Source organism: Corvus brachyrhynchos, unplaced genomic scaffold (genome assembly GCF_000691975.1).
Source record: "Corvus brachyrhynchos isolate BGI_N302 unplaced genomic scaffold, ASM69197v1 scaffold125, whole genome shotgun sequence".
Classification (NCBI taxonomy): domain Eukaryota; kingdom Metazoa; phylum Chordata; class Aves; order Passeriformes; family Corvidae; genus Corvus; species Corvus brachyrhynchos.
In genome coordinates, this window is record NW_008238342.1 from 946,976 (window position 1) to 970,115 (window position 23,140).

Sequence of the window (23,140 nt, forward strand, 5' to 3'; positions counted from 1 at the left end):
AGGGAGGGGGTGGCACTGGATGATCTTTGAGGTCCCTCCAATCCAAACCATTCTGGGATTCCATGATTCTGTGTCTCCACCCCATCCTCCCCACTAACAGTGCTTCACCCTGAGAAATCAGGTGGGATTAAATCTGAAATTTACAGTCAAAATCTGAAATGGAGAATTCTGGTGTTTGTGGAGTACAGGCCATCCTGCTCTTACTGCCTCCCAAGCCCCCTCAACTTGAAATTTCCAGTCCTTGCCACATTCTGTGGCAGGCCAGACACAAGTACAGATAACATGAAATGGCACAGTGTGTCGAATACTGGTCAGGAGTAGGAGGAATTGATTTCTGACTAATAAAGAAAATTCATTACCCAGACTGAATGAGTCAGAAGGAAATGAAGGCTGCAGTAAAGAGGGAGGATGGACTCATGCACTCTGTTATTTCGGGCTTGCTTGGTTGCAGAAAAGGCCTGTCTATGCAGCATCTCCATCTGCACAACCTTGGCCCGTGTCCTGTGGCACGGTTTCAGCTCAGAAACTGCTGCTGCTCCTCAGGGGGAGAGGCCTTTGGTGGAGACAGGACTTCAGCACGGTTTGTTCTCCCTTTGGCAAACTAACACCTTTTTAACACTCCCATCCCTCCTCAGGGCTGACAGAAGGGGTCATGGCTGTGGCCAAGCAGAGCCAGCACACACAGGGGACAAGGACAGGAAGGAGGGCGTGGATCCTCAGGGAGATGCTGAGAGATGCTGGTGACAAACGCCTGTTGCTCCTCCACTCCAGAGCAAAGCAGCAAGACAAGCCTCAGATATGCACTCAGGGGAGACCAGGTCCTGATCCTAGGAGCTGCCACCATGAGTGGATTTGGCTCCTGGTGAGGCTTTGCTGATGCCTTAGGTTTTAACTTTCATATTTTTCAACTCCTGCACTGCCTGGTGTGTAACTCTGCAGTTCCTTGTAGCCTGTTCACTTCTGCTCTCTCATGCTGGGCAGACATAACAAAGCCTCTCCAGGCCTGCTCTACAAGGACACCCAGACTGTCCTGGGCCCCAAAAGAATAAACCAAAAGCCTCTGAGAGGGGGGCAAGCTGAGGGGAATGACATCATTAACTGAAGCTTTAATTGGAGAATTAACACTGCAATGCAAATGAACCAAACCTAAAAAAGTGTGAAGAACTCGTGACCCGTCGTCCATCTCGGGGTCCATCTCGGCAGTGGCCTCTGGCTCCCCAGGGGTACCTTTGAAGGCCTTTCAAATAAATACCTGCCTTTATTCCCTTACTCCTGTCTAGTCTCTGCTTTTAGGTGGCCTCTTAAGGCATCATTACTTCCCCAACCACCTTGCCTGGCTCAGTGCGTGGGCTGGAGAACAAGACCAGACTGCCAAGGCAGAGGGATAACAGACCAGGACAAGGTTTGGGGTATGCAGGAACAAGAGTAACACTGGGATTTGTCTCGACCAGCTCCTCATGCTCCCTGCAGCCCTGCACTTCTCAGGGCAACCTCTGTGGGAGGCAGGAGGAGCAGAAGGGACGCGTGGGAGGGAGAAGATGCTGCAGTGAGCGCCGTGGGCTCGATGGCAGCAGTGTGGGGATCACTGTGCCATCCAACACTGGGCACGTGTCCTGTCACCTCTGACTCCGGCAGGAGAGGTTAAGTTTTGTCAAGAGGCCATGGGATTTTTTAGCAGAACCCTCCTTTCCATCCCACTGAAGGCTCTCTCCTTGGAGGCATCTTCCCTGCCCCTCACTGCTGTTCATGCCAGGAGTGACGGCATCTCCCCTGGCAGGGAATGGTATCTTAGTCAGGAGCCTCCTTGTTTAGTCTTACAGCTGTCAATTAATCCCACATTTTTGCTATTCAGACTAGCTGTGGGTAGCAACATTTCCTGCTGCAGTGAAAATTTGTTGTGAATAAGAGCTGGAAGGGGAACTGCATTAATATTTGACAGCAGTTAGTGCTGAGGGAGCCTTTGCACTTCACAACCTGAGACCCAGAGGGGTTTCTCAAACCAGCAGTAGTTTAACGTCATTTAAACAAGCTTTTGCCACATGCAGCCCAGCTGGGGACTGCTGCTGGCCCAGGCACGCTTGAGCTGAGCTTCCCATCTTGGGCTTGTACTTCAGAGCAGAGATTTTGGGACATTGGGAGAATAAAAGCAGCTGATCACAGAATCATTGGATCACAGAGTGGTTTGTGTGGGAAAGGATCTTAAAGCCCATCCAGTCCCACCCCTCTGGCCATGGGCAGGGACAACTTCCACTGTCCCAGGCTGCTCCAAGCCCCATCCAGCCTGGCCTTGGGCACTGCCAGGGATCCAGGGGCAGCCACAGCTTCTCTGGGCACCCTGTGCCAGGGCCTCCCCACCCTCCCAGGGAACAATTTCATCTTAATATCCCATCTAACCCTGCCCTCTGGCAGTATAAAGCCATGACTCTGTGACTATCACTCCATGCCTTGTCCCAGGTCCCCCTCCAGCTCTCCTGGAGCCCCTTTAGGCACAAGAAGGGGCTCTAAGGTTTCCCCAGAGCTTTCTCTTCTCCAGCTGAGCACCCCCAGCTCTCCCATCTTGTCTCCATAGCAGTGGTTCTCCAGCCCTTGGATCATATTTGTGGCCCCTTCTGGACTCAATCCAATGGGTTCATGTCTTTCCTCAGTGAACCCCCGTGAACAGGCGCTGCCCAGCTTTGGGTCCTGGTGGCCCAGCACAGACACCCACAGCCACCAGTATGTTGACCGTGTTCTTCCACAGCTGCACCAGCCTTGCAGGTCCCTCCCCACTGGCATCCTGAACAGCCAGAAAGTCCCAGATCGTGGCACAGGGATCTATGATCTAAACCACCCAGTGGTACTGCAACCAGTAAATATCAGGCAAAAAATCTTCATGGTGAAAACAGAATGCTTTTTTTTGGCCCAAAATAGATCTGTTCATTTCAAAGTTTTCTTCATTTTTTTTAACAATGTTTTCAATAAAACTACATTAACTTCAAATGATGAAAGCGATGTGTTTCATATTTTTCAAAGTTTGAAGATGGTTACATAGCCATAATGAGCCTGAATGCATTCCGTGTTTTCAGATGCCTGCAATTTTTTCACCCAAATTAAGCTTTCTCTAAAACTGCTCCCCAGTGGGGCTGCCAACACAGTAGTGTTAATGTTGAGAGAAAATGCACTAAATCCACCTGCCAGCTCCATGAATAGGGTGGTCACATCCTGAACACCCAGAAGAATGAAGCCAAACCAGCACTGAGCCTACACTTAGCAGGTCCTCAAGGCAGCGAAGGTCGTAGGGCGATGCTTGCCCACAGTCCCTCCACTCCAGCCAATAATCCATCCCACTTCTACATGGAAAACTCCCTCCCTGAGGCTCCTGTGGCTGTTATGGAAAAGCAGAGCCTTGTGCTGCCTCCCCAGCCCTTGCCAGGCATCTCCACCATCTCCACACCCTCGAGACGGGCAGCCCAGGGGGTGCAGACAGTGTGTGCGAACCCACCGCCCTCCCACATCGCTGCTCCTCTTGGCACAGATAAGAGCACCCGAGGAAAGACCTTGGGAGACAAGGAGCAGATTTATTTGGTCTTTCAGCTGCGAGAGGCTGCTGGCTGCTGTGTGATCTTTGATAAACTCCGGGATGCAGAGAGACGCAAGTTTGCAGAAGTCCCTGCCAGCAGCTGACACAGATGCTGCCTGGCACGGCACCAGGGAGCTGTGACACTCATTTGATCATATGTTTATCCACATGTCCCTCACATACTGATAGGCACAGCGATAGCCTCTGGGCCTGCCCTCACAAAGCACGAGCAGCTGAATTTCTGGGCCTGCACGCAAGGTTTAGAAACGACGGCACAAAGTTTTTCAAAGGCCTCTCTGCGTGGTGTAGGAACTTTCCAAATGTTTCTGGCACCCAAGACCTACAGAACAGGTTTTGTCTAGCTGTGAAAGAAATCGTGTCAAGTCTGCACCTCATTACTCCCTAGCCCAGATCTTCCCCACACCATTTCTCCCTGCTTGGCCAAACATTTTTTTACCCAGACAGTCTTCAAGCCCTCCTGGCTGAGATCTCTTATTCCAAAGCAGCCCCATCAGGGCGTTCCTTCAGTCCCATGGCATGAAAACAAGACAGCAGTGACCTTGTGTGTTCTTCTCCTATAACCCCAAGAGTGGTGGCACCGGCTGCAGTGAGTTCTCTGCCCTGTGACTCCACTCCGTTAAACTTTGGTCCCTCTTAGTGCTTCAACTCTGTCTTTAACCATCCACTTCCCACTTTTGCAGATACAGCCCATCCCAGCACCCTGCCAGCAGGGCTGGAGCTGGGGAAGAGCCCCCAGGAGTGCTTAGGGTTGCAGTTTGCAGCCCTGCTTTCCCCACCCCTGGCATGGTGTTCTCTCAGAGCAAACACATGCTGCGCCTCTGTATCAATTGCATGACCAGCTTCATTTTGTACCGCTTATGAATTATTGCTGGCCCCTGCGGCTCTCGTCAGCACTTCCCCCTGTCTCATAGAGACATTGATTCATACACACATGAATGTTCCCAGGCTTAATTAAACTCGTGGTCCCTTCCCAACACTCTTCATCACATGCACAAAGGCGGCTGGTCAGCTTTGGGTGGGCTGGGGATGTGCCCACCTCCCCTGCTTTGTGCCTCCTTTGTGCTCAGACCCCATCAAATTTCAAAAGTCTCCATCCCACCTTGAAATGGACCCATCATTTTTCATCCTCTGTAGTTCAGTGTGTTAAGTTCTGTTCCCCCTGGATCTCTTGTTCACCCAACCCCAGGGCCTGTGTGTGGCCCTGTTGTCCAGGCTCCAGCCATACTGGCCTTTCATCTCTGGGTAGGATTATTCTCCAGCTCTCTTCCAGCAGCTATAAAAAGCAGTATATCACCAGCAAACTTGAAATCAAAACTGACAAGCAAGCTTTTAGATGAGCCTGTTCTGCTGTATGTAATTAATGTGTCTTGTTTTCTTCATTTATATTTTATTTATATGCTTTTATGTATTGTGAGAACCTCCGAGAGGGTTTTCTTTTTATGAATTGCGCTTTGTAAAACAGGAGAAATGATGTTGATGAAATAGTTATTATCAGCTAAAGACTGCACTCCCAGACTGTGCCTCCCTTCCAACTGGCAATCTGTCACTCTTCCAAACGTGACCGACAGACAGACAGCCGGGCAGCTCCCAGGAGGGAGTCAGGAGGAGGAGGAGAGAGCACGGATGATGATGAAGGTGATTAAAAATAGAGAAAGATTCCTTCGCCTCAAATCACAGCGAGAAGTTTCAGAGAAGAAAATAGCGAACCTAAAAGATATTGCCTAAGGGGGCCTTTACTGATTTTAGACAGGGTTGCTCAGATCAGTTCGCTCCAGTGAGCGTCTGTACCAGTTTTTTTAGGATGGAAGAAATAATTGCCAGCATGGGGGTTGGAGGGAGGATTTTTTATTTTTAATTTAGTTTCCCTAAAAAGTCTTTCTTCATTTAAATCTTGGAAGCAGGAGTGTATCTGAGGGAGAAGCTGATTGAAAATGGATCACTTAGAGCTTAGCTCCCATCTTTGTGTTGATTAAGTGTTTGTCAAGCTACTGCCCAAAGGGAATTTCACTGTTTTTTATAACAAATCCCTGAAAAACAGGTTTCACTGGGACCACTGAGATGGCAATCAAAGCTTGAGTGCTGAAATCAGGGAGTAGGAGCACAGAGGCTCCTGTACATAATTCAGTCAAGGAAAATAGGAAACAACTCTACCAGTTCAGCAGCATCCTTCCTGCTAAACATGTGGATTAACTGGGACAAATGTTCTCCCAATGAAAAATCAAGGGTTCGAGAGGAATCCCTGTCTGCCTTGGTGCTGGGGAGCAGGGATTGAGGCTGGGCTGTGCTGAGGGTGGTGTCTGGAGCCTTTGGGGTGAGAGTACAATAAAAGGGTGGGTTCTACCCACCCTCCACAAGCATTCATGAAGTTCTCCACAGAATCAGAGAATCCCAGAATGGTTTGGATTGGGAAGGGACTTTAAAGACCATCCAGTCCAACCTCCCCCCTTCCACTATCCCAGGCTGCTCCAAGCCCCATCTGACCAGGCCTTGAACACTTGCAGGGGTGGAGCATCCATGAGCAGCCCAAAGTGTCTGGAGGTAAAGCCAAGCTGTCCCAAAGCACTGAGGCAGCGCAAGGCAGGGAAATGGTGAGAGATCTATAGCAACAGCCCAGGGAAGATGTGTGTGCTGTGAATGAGGCTGAAACACCTCAGATTTTGGCATGGTTTTGTTTATTTGGTGCCCTTTACCACACGTCTTCTGATGAGGCTCCTCACAAGTGACTTGGATCCTCTGATAAGCTCCTGCAAGTCCTCCCTATCACCATCACTGACTTGAATAATGCTCTAAATGTCACTGCTGGGACAGGAAATGCAGCCGTTTTGATACTCTTGCTTCTGTCCTGATGATTCACATTGACATTTACATGACCAAACAGAGGGGGGAAGCTGCTGAACACATCACTGAGCCTGTGGAACTCTTCACAGTAACAGGATTCAAACCAACAGAGCCTCAAAACTCCCAGGAAACACGCTCACAAAGGCAGAAAAGCTTGAGCAGACTGTAGAGAGCCACATCCCCTCCCAGCTCTGTGGAGGATGAGTTCCATGCTCATCCTGAACTCCCCTTTTTAGAGGATGCTGAGGGCAGGTACCCAGTGTCCAGGACGGTGAACACCAAGCAGCTGATGAGATGTGATCATACAAAGAGGTTTAGCATGTGAGGTATCATTTTTCCTTTTAGGATGTTTTTCACACCCCTGGATGGACATATCTTCAAGGCAGAGAGTCAGGGAGGTAAACTCATCCCCTGGAGGTTGCTGAGAAATAGTCCAGTCCTCGTCATTCTCATTACATCACATCTCTGCTGTAAAACAAATGATTTTCTATCTCCATTGCAGCTCATGGCTACTCACAGAAAAACCTGCAGCTCACGATGAACCCTTTATAAACACAGTGAAGCAGAGGCACCATCCCCACATTTCCAGGTTGTGATAGAGCCCGGAGAAGGATGAGGCTCTGCAGGTTCCTGCCCTGAAGGCCATGGCCTCATGTTCTGAGCTGGGCCCTTGCCCATGGTGCCAGTGCTGGCTGTCCCTCTGTTCTGAGGATGTTACTGCACAGTGTTTGCTTGGCTTCCTGCATGCTGGGGAGGTATGGCCTTTGTGATGTTGTTTCGGGCAGTTTCTGTGAGAAGTGCTATTCCTACAAACTTTGCAACATCATCAAAGCCTCTAACCAACCCAAATTACCAAATTCTTGGTGGAATTCTATGCTGTGTAAATCAGGAAGTGTAAATAAACAAGGATTTTGTATTACACACCCCAAGGATCTCCATGCTTAGAAACTTTTCAAAACTTGACTGGATATGACCATGAGCAACTTCACCCAACCTTTAGGAGGGTCCTGCTCTGAGTTGTGAGTGACACAGAAAACTTTGGGAAAGCCTTTCCAAACCAGATTACTTTGTAACACCTATCTGAGGTGACCCACCAACGAGTTATAGGTAGACAAAGGGATCCAGGTTGGTTCCAAATATCTTTCAGGGAATATTGTTAGAAATGGATAGACTTTCTACCCATGACCCTGTGAGGAAATGTTCTTGTGACAAGTATTATTCTTCAATCACCATTCACTGTCTTTCCAATGAATAACTGGTAATGCTCCGAGGTTCCAGCACAAACTGAAGGAATGGTGGCAAAACCAGCCCTGCCAGAAAGCAGAAGAGAAAGAGGCTCTGCAGCTACTACCAGCAATGGGGGAACCATCTGTCCACTGGTACCGCTGATTATTTCCCAGCTGGTTATGTGACACAAAGGCAGCTGTCCCCATAGCTGCCTCTGGGACTCCAGGGCTAGGAATCACTTGGGGGTGTTGTGCTCCTGCTTTTCCATGCCCACATCTGTCCCACAACTGTGTGCACAGTACCTAATTTCACATGTGTGTGAGTACAGAATCCTGGGCTTCTGCTGTTCAGAAAATGAAGGTCCTCAGGGAGAGAAGGGTGAGCTCATCCAGCCCTCAGGAAAGCCTGATGCTCAAAGGTTTTATGGAACTAGATTCACAAGAAGGTTCCAAGCAGCTTCAATAGCATTTTGGGGCACAAACTCAAAGTACAGCTTCTCAAAATCCTAAAACTCCCTGCATTGTCCCTCACATGCTCACTGAGCTTGAGACTGAGGGTGCAGTGGAAACTCACTGCTCAGCTGGAGGCCTTGGTGCTGCCTCCTCCTCTCAGCATGGAGACCGCCCCACGGCTTAGGTGCCATCCTTGGAGGATGGACCTGGACACTCAGTGGAGAAGCCTTCATGATCCTGGAGTCGTGGAGACACATCTTCAGGGGGTCTGCTAACCCTGCAGACCTCCCCAGTACCTCCTGCCACTTCAGCAGCTCCTGGCTTGCTCTTTGCTTGCCACATGCACCCCTTGGGGCTGCTGAGGGCTCCTCACAAGGTGTCCAGGTCCTGTGCCACAGGTAGCAGCACTAAAATGTGATCACTGCCCAGAGTTATATTTAGCACGTTGAGCAATCCCAAACATGCCAGTTCCTGAGCCATCTGCATCAGTTGCTCCAAAATAATGCAACTGAATGGCGAACAGTGCCGTGCTCCAGCAAGAGGAGTGCTTTTAGCACATTGTGAAGAGTCCTCCTTCTTCTGCTCGCTTATTTATTTATTTTGCTCCAAAAGAAGGATCCAAAGATACAGAAAGCTTTGGTTCAGGCAGCAGCCCCAGCAATTGTATTTGTCAATATGTGGAGAGTGTCTGAAAGTGATGTATTTGCAACATATATGGTCCATTGCCTGATTAACTCAGAATGAAAACCACCCAAGCTTCACACTGAAATCAGTTAGCAATACAATATCGCCAAAGATTGTGCAATTACTTTTATTTTTTTTCTGAATGGCTGCCAATAACTGCAACTTTCACAGAAGATAAAGATCTTTTCTGCTTCATTATTTCTGAGATGGCACATTAGGATCAAATGTACCATCCTATTAAATAAAACTCCAGGAACACTATATATAGCACCATGGCAAATGTGGTCTGCAAAGCAGCATTGATCAGCTCAGCACAGAGCCCTGTTTACATGTTGAACAGTTAAAATATTCCTGCTATTAAAATTTATCCTCTTCTTGGTAAACCTGAATGTGCACGTTGCATACTGTGCTCACACAACTGCTGCTTGTCCTCTCCATGAGCAGAGATTTCAGCAGCCTCCTCTAACCTGTGTCAGGGGGAGAGGTTGTGCTTTATTTACCTCGTCCAACAGACTTTTGATATACACTGCTCTACTGGTTTGAGAGCAAAGCAGGGAGAGATCCCAAGTCAGAACTACAATTTAATGGGAAAATTAAAATCAATGCAGGGGTACAGAGACACTGCCAGAGTCAGGACACAGCCTGGCACCTGCCGGGCAGGGCGTGGGAGCAGCCCCATTAAATGGTGGCTGCAGCCCTGCTGAAGTGATGGATGTGGCTCTGCTGAAGCCGTGATCCTGTAGAAGGGTCTGGTGCTCCCCTGCAGGTCCAGTGCTGCTTATGGAGCTCTTGTCCTCCGGGAAGCCAGGAGGTCAGGGCTGCCTGTGCCGTTCCAAACCTCAGCTTACAGCCAGGCAGGAACGCTCGGTTCCTCCCCCTGGGCGGAGCATCTCCCAGTGGGATGATGTAACTTGATGGGCCATGCAGTGAGGCTTGGTGGCCCATTAGCAGAAGATATGGCCCGGAGGGAGTTATCAGGGATGTGTCATGGAAGAGATAAAGAACCCTGCCCCAGCTGGTTTCAACATCTCATGAAGATGGTGATAGAATAGACGATTTTGATGACATCGTACACGGTAACCTGAGGCAACCATCAATTCTCATGGACCTACGGGTCCTACCCATCCAAATTCCCCAGCTGCTCAAGGCAGAGATGAGGGAGGAGGTTGTGCTTTTCTGGCAGCTGGAGAGGTTGAGGTCCTTGTGTCCTCAGGTGCCTGTCAAGGAGACAAAGAACTGTTACCATGGGATTTTTTGCCAAAGAGGAATTGATGGTCACCTGAGGACAGTGGGTGAGAGCCAAGGTTTGACTGACAGCCTAATCTTTCTCAGGACAGTCATGGCCAATGAGCCACATCCCTGTGCAAAGCTCCCAGCTTTAACACCCCACTGTTGTTCTTGTTCGAGACTAGAGCCCAAATCTACCCCAGGCTTTGGCTCATGGGAGATCTCACTTCCATCAGGGGCGTTACACCCACACCATGGGCTTCCTGAAACCTCCCTGAGTTGACACACGGCAGCACTGAGGCAGCAGTCGGAGGTGCTCCAGCCCCTCAGTGCTGGGAGTCAGGGAGAGATCCCCCAGCAGATGAGACAGCAGCTCTCTCTCACACAGGGAGACAGAGCACCTCATGCAGGGTGCAACCCACTCTTGTGAGCTGGCTCCTGCTTCCCTGGCACGGCCCAGGGGAGCGGCACTGCCCAGGACAGACCCCTGCCCTGGCACCTCGCCCCATCAGAGCCCCGCACCCATGGTTTGCACTGTGGGATTCTTGCACTCAGTTATCAAGGGGAGGGTTTTGAAAATGCAGAAAACCCCTTTGAAATTATATTCCAGTGTATTCACAAATTAAGTGAAGGCACATTTGACTGGATGGGCATTTACATATAAATTGCCATCTAATTGCACTAATTGCACACATTCACAGATGCGTTATTGCACAGACAGGTTTTGCACATGGATATCAGGTGTCTGCTTTGTTTTGTAGCAAAGACAGCTTTAAATCAATATGAATTATTTGTTCCTCTCTTACCAGATCATGGCTTAGATCAACCACTGTCCAAGGCAGGGCTAGGAAGACCTTTTGAAGTGATTTTCCAGCTCCTGTTCTGAGTCATCCTGATTTCATATCCTCAGGCTTGCAAGCCTTTCCTTCCTTTCCAGGTCATAAATACTTGTCTTGTCTCAGGGAAACATTTGGTGCTGTTAGGTACTAAGGACACAGTGTAAAAATCAAATATCTTGGCATTTTACTTTTATATTGGAAACCAATCAAATAGTAAAAATGAATCTTGGATGAAGAAAATTTTAAAAGATAGTAAGTAGAAGTTAATGTACTTCAATAACATCTTTTTTGTAGACTTGTTACCTCTTTATTTACCCTTCAAGATATTTGCTTCTGGTTTATAGCACAATATGTATTGAGGAGAGACATAAATGGGGCAGGGAAATGCCATTGAAATGAGAAAATAGAAAGTTAATGGTGAAACTAGAGTAGGCTAAATTAATTTACTGATTATATGACCATATCCCATCAGTAAGACATGAATTATTTTGTTTACAGTCTTCAGGTTGTTGCATGGCTCTGCTACCCTTCACTGTTTTCAATTTAAACTGCAGTGATTGTAAAGAGAAGAGAAAATAAACCAAATGTTCCCATTCCACTTATAAATTTTATGTTTATAATCTTGTAGCCATCCATGGAAACCATGCCTGTTATTCAAGTGCTTCGCCTCCCCAAGCTGAGCATAATTATTACTGATACATCTGGATGTTTAACTACCTACTACAGGCTCTTGAATTCTTTCCAGATATAAAATATCCATTAATACAGGAGTGGAGAGGAGTGGAGTCACAGGGGGAAGAAGAGAGGGGAGGGTTTATGTCTATTACTTCAATTCTCAGAGGATTTATGCCTTGCTTAGCACCACAGGGAGTAAAACATTATTACCTAAGCTAGTGTCATTCAGATAAAAAGATGTAACGTGCCTCTTTCCACTTTGTTTTACAAAGAATCCTTCGTGCACAGTGGGACAGATCTACTCTAGCTTGGTGTCCTCAGAAGATGGAGATATCCTCCTGTGGTGCAACCCTCCTCAAGCCCAGGGGCATCACTGAGTCATGTTTGTAATGACCTTTGGGTTGAGCTTTCACTCAAAACCCACGTATTTTTTGTAGCCAATGGATCCATTTGTAAAAACATAGCTTGGGCTTTCATCCCATGCAATGTGGCTTGCTCTGGTGTCAGCTCTTGAGGGAAATTGTAAACGAGCAGGTGGGTCTGTGAGGAGCCCAGCAAGCACCAAAATGTGTGTGAAGAAAGGGACTCAGTTTTGAGCAGTGTCACCAAAGATGTTGGTCCCTGAGTAAAAGGTGTGTATCTTACTTGTGGGAAGAGCCAGCATTTCAGGAACATCCATAAATCCCTCCTCTGGGGGTTGCATCCTCAGGGGTACAGCATCCTTGTCCATCACTCTTGAAGGCAACATTGAAACACCATTTAGGAATTTTAGCTGTTTTGCAAAGATAGTTCTGCTCTGCAGCATTTCCTCACCGTATCAGCTCCATTAGGACTCTGGCCCAGACTTATTGATTACTCTCTAATCTGTGCCCTATTAAATTCACACATCCGTCTCACAATTACAGCCATGGCATCAGTCACTCTCCAGCAACACCCCATTAGTCCCTATTATGAAGAACACAGTGGTAGTTGTGTTGCTGCTGCCTCATTACCTTCAGTATGTACCTGATCCATGGCACATCGGGCTGGCTCTGGTCCAGGGAGTATCTTCCCCACAAAAAGCCAAGGCTGACTCCTCGCCTGACACCCGGCACTTGAATCGTGATTTTCAAATGTTCTGTGTGTGAGGAGCACTTAGGTACAGAGAGTGTCAGATCCCTTTCTGTGAAACTATTATTTGCCTCCAGATAGAATGGGAAACAACTTGTCTCTGATCATAGCAGTTACTTATAAGCTGCCAGACTGGAGGGATAAGTGAGATAAATTAAACTGTGAGCGCTCGCTTTCCAAGAACAGTTCACTCTATTTGCTCAGGCGTTTAAGTACACACGCAGCTCTTAGCCTGTAATCAAAGCACGGAGCTCAACCAAAAGGATCATATTTAGTACACCAGATCAAAGAGGAGCAAGCTCAGAGCCATGTACCAGTGCAGCCCCTCCTGCTTTTCCAGCCCTCTGCCACAACCTCTGCTCCCAGAGCGACAGCTGCCCTTTGCTGCAAGCAGGGCAGGACATAACCACACTCAAAGGCAGAACAGAGCAACCAAAACCTTATTCCTTCACCACCTCCACCTTTCACAGCCCCGTAAAACCCTCATTTGCAAAGCATTAGCTGGTATTGTTTTATCTTCTGTGCCCGTTCCTCCGGTAGCATCACGGGCAGAGCTTCTGCAGAGCCTCCCACAGCTCTGCAATCCCTCTCCCCACAAATGTGTTTGGAGTGCACATGGCTGCCAGATGGAATTTCACATTCAATGTATTCAGGGGACCAGATGAGCACAAGGGGCTGCACAGGCCACGCACTGTGCTTCCGATTCTTGCCGATTCCCTCTCACAGAGGAAGTGGCCTGGAATGGGAAGTCCCATTATATCTTCACTGAGATACTTGTTCTGATTGGTTTTGGGTTTTTTTTCCCAAGATCGGAAATGTTTTGGTCCCATCAGCTCTGCCTTTAGCTCTTAGTCATGCAGTGGAGGTACAGAAAAATCATAGAATATTTGGTTTACTCTATTTACCAAAAAGGATGATATTTTGTTACTAATAGGTAGAATTTTAAGAGGTTTAATATAATCACCTTGGAATGATCTGGAAAACTTTCACATAGGAGAGATTTATGCACTTTTGACTGGAACTCCTGTGGCTTAAATTTTTAACTGAGATTCCCAGATGCAACTGTGAAAGATACCCAAAGAAAAGTGAAGTGGGCATGATGTCAAGCTAAAAAACAGGAGGGGTGTGAAGCTGAGTGTTTAGACCCAAACTGCTCTTAGCAAGCAACAAAGCTAATGGGAACATTAAAAACATAGTTATGTCAAGTTTGGCTCAAAACTGCACACTATATGATCCCAGGTCATTTCTGAAGATTCTCTGGAGCCAGAACTCCAATATCTGAGGCCATCCTGAATTAATATTTTCCTTATTTTTGGTTTGGGTTTTGAAGAGGGAAATTACTGTGAGCATCAGGACAACAACGTCACAACTGTGCCTGGAAACCCTGCTGGTAGGATTTGGTGAGGGTAAAATATCATCTGTGGACCAAATCTGGCCATCCAGCCCAAACCCTTCTAGCAGGCATTCTTTCATCTCTTCAAGGGTGTGCTTCCATTTCTGCAAGATGTCCTTAGCCAGCCAACACCACACTTGGCTGACTTACAACCGAGAACTCATTTTGCAGTGATGATGATGATCAGCATCTTCTCCTGACTCACCAGCATAAAACCAAAACCCCCAGTGACCAAGGAAAGGTTAACTCAGTGACACAGCAGCATCTGAAAGCCAAGGCAAGGCTGTCACCACCCACCAGTGTAAGTGAGTTCTGGGTCAGTCCCAAAGTGGTGAGAAGCTGCTGAGCTGTGCAGTCACTCCTCTTGGGTGCAGAGCTTGTTGTACACCTCAGACAGGATGACCTCACTTGCTGACAGGGTTCCTCCTGCAGATGGGACACTACCACCGCTGTGTGAGACCTTTCAGCACACCCTGACAGTGCTGTCACCTCTTCCACCCCACCCCAGTCCCTGCACTGCCTCTGCCATGCCTGCGCTCTGCTGGTCGCCTCAAACTCCCTCTGCAGAGCCTGGCACTGCAGGAAGGAGTCTGTGCCATGTAGGACAACCCTGCCCAGAATGGGAACTGCCACTGGAGGAAGAATCCCTTCCACCTCTTTCCTTTCCCTCTCCCAGTGCTTCCTCCATTGGCATTCTCTTGAAACAGGACTGGGCACCTGGAACAACATTCTTGTCTTTACGTGTGTGTAGTGGAAACTCCACCTCCTCCTTGAATGTCCCACAATTTCCTTTCCTTTGAGCACTCACAGGCACCCTCTGTTCCCCCAAGGATACTGGCATGGCCCTGCTGTCTGCAGCCCTTCTTTCCTTCCTCTTTTCCCTTGGAGCTATGCCCTCTTCCCCATAGCTCAGCTGGAGGGACAATTCCCAAAGCACAGCCACTGTGATCATTTCTGGTTCTGTCAGCATCAAGTGATCATGGCTCATGCTCCAGATGAGTGGGTTTAAAATATCATGGGATTTAAAAATTGTAAGAAAAAAAGGCATTTCTCTCTTGGTGTCAGGCTGTCCATTGATGATATTTTCAGCATCCTCCTGGTGGGTGGATGAAAGAAAGCATGAGCTGGTAACACCTGAGCAGCACTCAGGGAATGAGAAGGACCCACCCTGCCCTGAGAACCAAGAGCACTGCCTTCTGCCTGGCTCTCGCGTTTCTCCCTGGTGCATCCCTTAGCTTGGAAAGGGAAAATCAAGTGGGAGATCTCCCATCCATGTGTTTTCTGCAGCCTGGAATTCGCAGGAAAATTATCTCGGTTTGAGTGATGTTTGATGATGTATCATGAGTCCCTTGAATGCTGCTGAGGCTGCTCCTAACCCCAAGTGAGCAGACATGGGTACCAAGCACGGGGTATCCCATCAGATCAACCTCCAGTGGGAGCAGCAGGGTGTGTCCTTTCCCAGTTACCCTAGGCCTGTTTCCCTAAGCTGTGCAGGAAACTCCAGGCTGGGCTCAAGCCTGAGGAACCCCTTGTTTTCTGGGGAGGACTGACAAGTGCATCTGCTCTGGAAACTGCTGACTGCAGACTCTTGTGACTTCCCATGAAGTCAGGATTCCTGTGGCTACAAGTCTTCTCTGTGAAGGTGCCTATTTCATATTCCTAATGCACCCACACCTATTTTTGATTACTGCTTTCATCTCAAACCAATACTGAAACCCTCTATTAATATCTGAGGCCCGTGTGCACTGTTTGGGGCTGGTGTTAACTTATTATCAGTTTCTAGTCAAGCGAAAATGGGTGTGTGGGAAGTGAGCATTGTATTACCAAATGACCTTTTACTCCATGCTCAGCTCAGTGTCTCAAGCACTGCTGAACGCTGCTTCAAAAACCATTGGCAGGGAGGGGGGATTATGGTCTGTTCTGCATGGACTGGGGTGGTCCAACCTTCCAGGGATGGGCAGCCTGTGCCAGGGCCTCACCACCCTCACAGGGAAAAATTTCTTGTGGATATCTAACCTAAATTTCCCCTCTTTCAGTTTGAACTCCTTGTACTACCACTACAGCTCCTGATGAAAAGTCTTTCTTTGACTTCCTTGGAGGACCCCTTCAGATACTGGGAGGTGCTCTGAGCTCTCCTGAACAGCCCCAGCTGTCCCAGCCTGTCTTCATTTCTGTTATTGTTTTCTCCCACACTTACAGCCACCACTCTCCCACACCACAAGCCAGAAACATTTTTAATCCACTTTCTTTTGAAGTAATTGACTTAATCTCTCATTAAATATGTATTTCCTACTCTTAAAAATTGTTTTCTCCCTTTTAGGCTTGTTTTTTTCAGTGATAGAATACCTTCTTTCAAAGCTTCTGTGAAGAAAATGGTGGTGGTGGAGGGATTTCAAAATAAAACCAAATCTGTTTCCCAGATGGAAGTATTGATGAAATGGTCTTAAAATGCACTTGTTGCCTCTGAGAGTTTAGGGGCGCAGCTCAGGTGTTGCACAGGGAAGGAGGTTTCCTACCACACCTGGCAGCTCGTGCTGGGGAGTGAACTCAAGGTGTGCATCCAGCTCCAACACCTCCTCTGGAGCCTCCTCCAAAGCCTTGAGCTCTCTCTCTCTCCTTTAAAGCTGTATTTGAGGGTTGGAATCAGATGATCTTTAAGGTCCCTTCCAACACAAACCCTTCTGTGATTCTATGATTTCCAAGTTCTCCTAACTCTGCCATCATAAATGTTCATGCTTGAACGTTCACCTAGAGAAACTTTGGTGCCCTGAGCATCTGGAAACCTGCACAGGCACTTCACAAGGTCCCAGGGCTTTGATGTGTGGTGCAAACACCTCGGGATCAGCTGCCTTGGAGATGAAACCTCAGTGCCCCCAAGTCCTGTGCAGGCCCCTGGTAACAGCAGGGCTGCCTGGAGCACACCCATCCTCCTGGGCTGAGCAGTGCTTTTCACCTTGGCAACTCACTCCTTTCCAGTTTCCAGGCAGAGACACATGGGGATAATGAGCTTGAGCAAGGGGGAAATGGAAAGAGGACGCCGATTTTCCGGGCTGTCTCCGATGCACGTTTTCCACCCAGGAGCTGAGGCACGAGCAGCTCGTCTCCATGACCTGTGGCACATCTTCCTGACAGGGCTGCTGTGCCCGTGGATGAGCTGGGTCTGCTGGGCATGGTCCTGCAGGAATGGGGATGAGTGGCCATGAGAGACATTGTGAGGAGCACAGACATGGGGCAACCTTGTCTTTCTGGAAGAAGCAGTGGCAGAGTTTGATGAAAACACAGATTTTCAAGCTCCATGGTGGGATCTGTGCATGGCTTATTCGTGACTTTTTCATTTGCAGCCAACACCGGTGATACTTTCTCGAGTCTGTGTGGGCTACTGGCCTGTGTTATTATTTTCCACTGCCTTACTCACATTTTTAAGTCTTTAGTTCCTTTTATGTACCTGAGAACAGAATCCCACACAAATGTCTCAGAGGCTTGCAAAAGAAAAAAATATTAAAGCACCTATTGTCTTTAAAGGTACCTTTTCGGGGATTTTTATCATGCTTTCTCACTAGTTTGGAGAGAAATGTCTTTGACTTAGGGAGATTTAATGGAGGCGGGTTGTGGTGATGGGAGTTAATCCAAGACAACTCCCCCTCTTTCCAGAGCCCCTTGCTGAGGTGATTTGTTCCATTGTGCAGTCAGACAGGCACAGCACAATCCAAAGGGACACTCTTTTCACCCCTTTCAGTGATGGAGTGGCATGGACTTCCTGGAGTGCTGGACCTCCTGGTTCGATGGAGTTTTGAATTCTACTGTGGGCCTTCAAAACACTCAAGTTCTCACTTGTTCCTTGTTCTTCTCTTTCCTGACCTCCTTATCCACTCCAGTTCAAGGCTCCATAGATTTTCCTTTCACAGACTTTGGGGGAAAGTTGGGATGGGTGGCTCTAGATCAGGTCCCATCCCTCACCCCTGAGCCTCAGATTCCTACACAACGTCAGGGCTCCCAGCTGAGCCAGGACTCCTTGGCATGCAGATCACAGACCTGGCTCAAAAATCAAAATCTCAAATACTGTGACTCAAATATTGTGCACTTTGGATTAGCTACAGCTTTATAAGTATTTTGTGACTCTATTTTAGACTTCTTAATAAAAATCTTGGTAATTACAGGACTCCTAAAATTTGAAACCAAACCTTTTATGTGAGGACTATATTTTCTCCAATGAAGTTTTCATACACAGGATACACCAAAACAGATCCTCAGTTTCCACAAAGATAATTTTTTTACCATTAAAAAGTACTTTTTTTGAGTAATATTTTCCCTGTGAGTGGAGCCAAGAAGAAAAAACTGATCCTTCCAAATTAAAAAGTCAGAAGAAAGCAAAAGAGAGTAGCAGGACTTAATTCTCTTGTAAGTCACTCAGCACTTTCGTGGAAGTGAAGAGAGGGAAACCAACACCTTCCAAGACTGTTCCTGGTGTTTTAATAATTGCACACAGTAGGACGAGATGCTCAATTTTTTTCTGAAATTTAATTGAATATGACTTATCCCTCCAGTCTACTACCTCCTTTTAGTGGTTCCAGTCCTATTCTTTCAGAGACTTATTGTTTATGAAAGTTTTCCAGACCAGGGAAAAGCTGGGTGATCCCAGAGCAGACAGGAGCTCAGGCTGCTTGCCAGCCACTGCCAGTGTCCTTATTCCAGGACAGAGTGGAAGGATGGTTTTTATGAGCATTAAAAAAATCTATGGAAATGACTGAAAAAAACCCAAACTGACACAGACTTTCTGCTCCAGGTCATGGCCCGCAAAAAAAACTTTCTTTCTGGGTTTTACACTCAATAGGTAATTTCACACTGTCTGTCTCAGGCAGAGCTGTCTGATATGAGCTGTTACACCGCTGCCTTCAGCTGCTGGAGGCTCTGAGTCTCACCCCACATATAAGTCTGCAGTTATTGATTGACTTCAGGATGATTTCTAATAACAACTGGAAAATAACCTCCATCCTGTGCCCAAAGTGTTGGAACCAGACCTTTAAGGTCCCTTCCAACCCAATCCATTCTATGACTCTCCCACCCATGGAGGCAGGACTGACATTGCGCCCTGACTCTGAATTTGCAAGGGAGAAAAAGCTGCCAGAGAGGAGCCACTGTGGGAAGGGGGAGAGGGAAGAGTGTTTGGTGGCAGGGACAGCTGGCAGAGGGCTGTCCAGTTCCAATCCTTCCATCAAACACCTGGAGCACTCTTGCTGATCAGACCCACAGGTCACACACACAGCCTGGTGAACTGGTGAGTAGCACAGACCCAGTCCCACACCGTCACTGGAGACACTGGTGTCACCTGGAAAACAGGGCCTAATCGAAAGGAGAGGAAAGGAAATCATTTTAATCCAGCCTAATGGAAAGTTGCACCTGGGGAAAAAACATCCTGGGAAAGGGGAGCTCCAAGCAGGACCTACCCACAGCCAAAGCTCTTTGAGGGATGGTCGAGCACCTAAACATGAATTTCTGCTGCAGCACACAGGGTATCTCTGACAGGGGCTAGAGGAGAGAGAGAGAGAGAGAGAGAGAGAGAATGTTGTCTTACCTCTGCTCCCAGCACTCCCTGAAACTCGTGTAACCAAACTGTAGAGCTCTGGCATCCCTACATTAAGTCAGATGTTGGAATATCCAGGGAACAGCCAAATAAATCATAACAGAGCAAGAAAAATATCTTGAAATGAGACATTTATAGAAGTCAAAGAAAAGAATAAAAATTAAGCTGGGATAGAAATGTCTGATACTAAAGAGCTTACATTTCTGCCAAGGGAAGGCAGAGCAAGAAGAGGCTGGAAGCTGAGTATGAACATTTTCCACCCAGGAACACTCAGGAACACATTTTCAGGACAGATGACAGTTAACAGCACTGGGAAAAATTCATAAAGGAAGAGTTGAAGCTTCCACTTTTGGTATCTTTAGGTGGGGCCTGGGATCCTTTGTAGCAGACCCCACAGGATTCTGCAGGAATCAGGCAGAGTTAGCTGAGCTGGAATAGCTCAGTCTGCTGTCATGGAGATAACCACTGCAGCAGCATGACTTGGGAAGGCTTCCAGCTTGGGAAGATGGTGTGGGGGCTGCTCTTCCCGTGATTTACACCTTCCAGGCTGCCCATGACAGCTGATTCCGAGTGGGTGCAAAGAATGGGGGGATCCTCTGCTCAGACCCTCACCCCCAGGACGTGCAGTGCTTTGTCAGAGGGGAATGGGCCGTTTATGAGCCAACAGTTTTTCCTTCCCTCAGAAGAAAATGGAGTGGGGCAAGAACAAGATAAAGAAAGAGAGCGTAAAAGAACCAGATGCAGGAGTGGTGGAGAAAAGCAAGGAGTGAAAGGGAGAGGAGCAAGGCAGGGAGCAGGAGAGCAGCCAGCACAGCGCCGGGGCAGCGGGGCAGCAGCGGGGCACCGGGGCTGTCTCTGGCAGGGGCAGCATCACTTGGCGTGAGGTGCCAGCACGAGCACGAGTGGCTTTTGCAGAGCTGCCGGGGCTCCGGTAGCCACAGGAGCGATTTCCCCCATCACTCGCCCCGGGAGGTTTCCCGTGCGAGTGCCAGGGCCAGGCGGGAGGGACCCTGCGGGCAGCAGGGGCTGAATCAGCCTCCCACACCCCGGGGTGAGGACCAGGTGGGCTGGGTGAGAAAGGAGCCCTGTGAGTGACGGGCTTGCTGGGACTGCAAATCACTCTTTCGAGTTTTCATTTCCTCGTAGACACAGGCTGCCCTGCTCAGAAATGAAACTTAGAGAGACGCGCCAGCGCTTTGTGAGACGGAAGGAACCACAATGACAGGTCATAGGATGCAGGGACAGAGTGGCTGCTGGATTGGGTGTGCACAAAGCAGACACAGCCCCGGGCAACACGTGGGGCTGGCTGAGGCCCCACTCTGCTTGGAAGGAGGGGGTAAATGTAGGTAAGATATTTGCAAGTGCAGAGGAGGGGTCCAGGAAGGCAGGGAGGTGATGAGGGAAGAGAAAGAGCTTCCCTCCTGCTGGCTTTGCAGAAAGCTGTGCTGGAGGGGATGAGCCTGTTCTCACTTTGGAGCTGTTAGGGGTGTGGAGCAGCTTTCACAAGCCCTGGAGCATCCCATGTGTACTCCTGTCTGTGCCTCAGGCTGCTGCCCTGGGCAAGTGCCTGTTTGCCTGTGCTCCAGCAGAGCGGACGTGTCATCTCCCATTCCATACCAGGAGATGCAGCTTCTTGCTCCGCTTTGTTCCAAGGCAAGGAACAGCCTTAGCCCTGATAAAAATTACATTGCAAGGCTCCTTTTCCATAAGCAACTCCCGTGCATCAAAGGTTGTCTTCCTCACACAGCTGGAGCTGAACACAGACACCCTACATGAACCAGAGCTGAGGCAGGCAGGGTTCAGCCAGCCCAGACTGCCCTCACATAATCTGCCTGGTTTCCACAGCTGGATTACTGGGAATGTGCACGGAAAGAAAGCAGAGGCTTCCAACTTCTTCTTAGGGATAGAGGGAGAAGACAGTCAGGTTTGGCTGGATAACTCACTGCCCATTGTGAGGATCTGGATGGAGCTGTCTCCTGGTGGATGGCAAAGATTCAAGTTCATCATTTGATCTCCTAAGGAAGAACCAGTGATGTTTCTCCTCAAGGAGAGTAACTTCTGTAATGCAAAGGAAGTGTCTGTGTTCCATGTTGGTGCAGTGCTCCAACAACAGCATTTAAAACACAAACCTAAGTGAGCACTGCACCAACCCAGAGAAACCTGGAGACTTCAGACAGCCTGAAGAGGAGCTCTTGCTCCCACCCACAAACCATTGGAATAAATTTGGGATAACTTGCTCACAGAAGCAATGGACTTGCTCATGTGAAGCAAGAGGACAAAAGTAGAAAGCATGAATGGAAATCAAGCTGAAATGCCCATCTCGTCCCAGAAACATCCCAAGGGTCTCTGTGCTGCCCGTTAAAAGTCAGACAAAGTGTCACGGTCGCTGCTGCGCACCAACTTTGAACTGGTCTCCATCTCCCTTGCACCCACATTCATTCAGAAAGGAACCGAGGCTAAAATATTTGTCCAAATGACTTCAAGGGTTCTTTAGAGGATTAAACAAATCTAGTGTTCAAAAATGAGCATTTTAATCGTCGAGCCACGAGGCAGGCTGAGGTATGGTGTTCAGTGATGCTTCATAAATCTTGCCAATTTGTACAGTTAGCTTAAAACGAGAGTGGTAATTAAAAGCAAAGGAACAGCTAGTCCATTACAGACTAAATGGCTATATTAAATATTACCCTGGATCTGATTATTAATGTGCAGGAGAGCTGTTTCCTGGCTCAGTATTAAAAAGCAGGTTTTATTAATAGCCCCACGGCAAACATTTCCCGTAACGCAGGATCCTCGCACCAAAGTCAAGTGTGGAAATTTGCATGCTTTTCCTCCCCTGGTTTCACTCTGCCTGGTAATTTCCACAGATTTTCTGCCTTTTTTTGCTCTCAGGTTTAGTCAGTGTGACCCCGGATGTCGGCATGGCTGGGTTTTCCACTGCCCCATTCCCAGCACTGCAGAGCCGCAAAACAACTGATTTAATTTTTCCCCCTGCGTCAGTGGAAGGTCCCGCTCCCTGTGACGCACGATCCTTGACTTCAAGAAAAAGTAACTCCAAGGTCGAGTTGAAGGTGCCCATCCCAGCCTGCCCTGGCCACCCACCAGCACCAGACAGGAGCTGTTAACCCCAAGGTGTGAAACCCCAACTGAGAAGCACCGCAAAAGCACCAGGCAAGGAGGAAGAGTGAGGAGGGCAGAGGGCTGTTTGCCTCCATGCAGCTTGGCTGAGTTTAGTTTCAGTAACCTCAGAGTCAGCATCTCAGATGTCAGTAGTTTCCACTGAGCGTGGATCAGCTCAGGCCAAGTCAGTGAGGGGCGCATATTAATAGGGGTAAAAAATTGTGTTCAGTTGATGGAAAAGTCCCATTGAACAGAAGATTGACCCAGATGAATGTTCACACCACCCAGCCTGCTCTTCTCACATACAATGCCAAGAAAAGGCAGACAACTGACTTGGGTTTGGCTGTCGCAGTGGCTGGAAGGATTTAAACACCCCATGGATCCTGCAGAGCTCGGCTCTGCTGGTGGAGCACTCAG